This window comes from Phoca vitulina, unplaced genomic scaffold, assembly GCF_004348235.1.
Source record: "Phoca vitulina isolate PV1807 unplaced genomic scaffold, GSC_HSeal_1.0 scaffold15, whole genome shotgun sequence".
NCBI classification, from domain to species: Eukaryota; Metazoa; Chordata; class Mammalia; order Carnivora; family Phocidae; genus Phoca; species Phoca vitulina.
In genome coordinates, this window is record NW_022589718.1 from 22,413,510 (window position 1) to 22,414,210 (window position 701).

A 701-nucleotide genomic window follows, 5' to 3' on the forward strand; every position below is an offset into this window, starting at 1 on the left:
AAAAAAAAAAAAGAAAGACAAGAAACAAGTGTTGGCAAGGTTGTAGAGAAAATGAGACCCTCATGCACTGATGGTGGAAATGCAAATTAGTATAGTCACTGTGGAAAACAGTATGGAGGTTCCTCAAAAAAGTAAAAATAGAACTACCATATGATGCAGTAGTTCCACTACTGGATATTTACGCCCCCCCCCAAAAAAAATGAAAACACTAATTGAAAAAAGTGCATGCACCCTTATGTATATTGTTGCATTATTGATAATGGCCATATAATAGCCAAGATATGGAAACAACCCAGGGTCTACCCCATAGATTAATGGATAAAAAAGATGTCTCACACACACACACACACACACACAGACATACACACACACATAGAGGAATATTACTCTGCCATAAAGAGAATGAGGTCTTACATTTGCAACAACATAGATAGATCTAGAGAGTTTAATACTAAGTCAAATAAGTCAGTCAGAGAAAGACAAATACCATATGATTTCACTCATATGTGGAACTTAAGAAAGAAAACAAATAAACAAAGAAAAAAGACAAACAAAAAAATCAAGACTCTTAAATACAGAGAACAAACTGATGGCTGCCAGAGGCAAGGTGGCTGGGGAGAAATAGATAAAGGGGATCAAGAATACATTTATCTTGATGAGCCCTGAGTAATGTGTATGTTTGTTGAGTCCTTATATTTGTA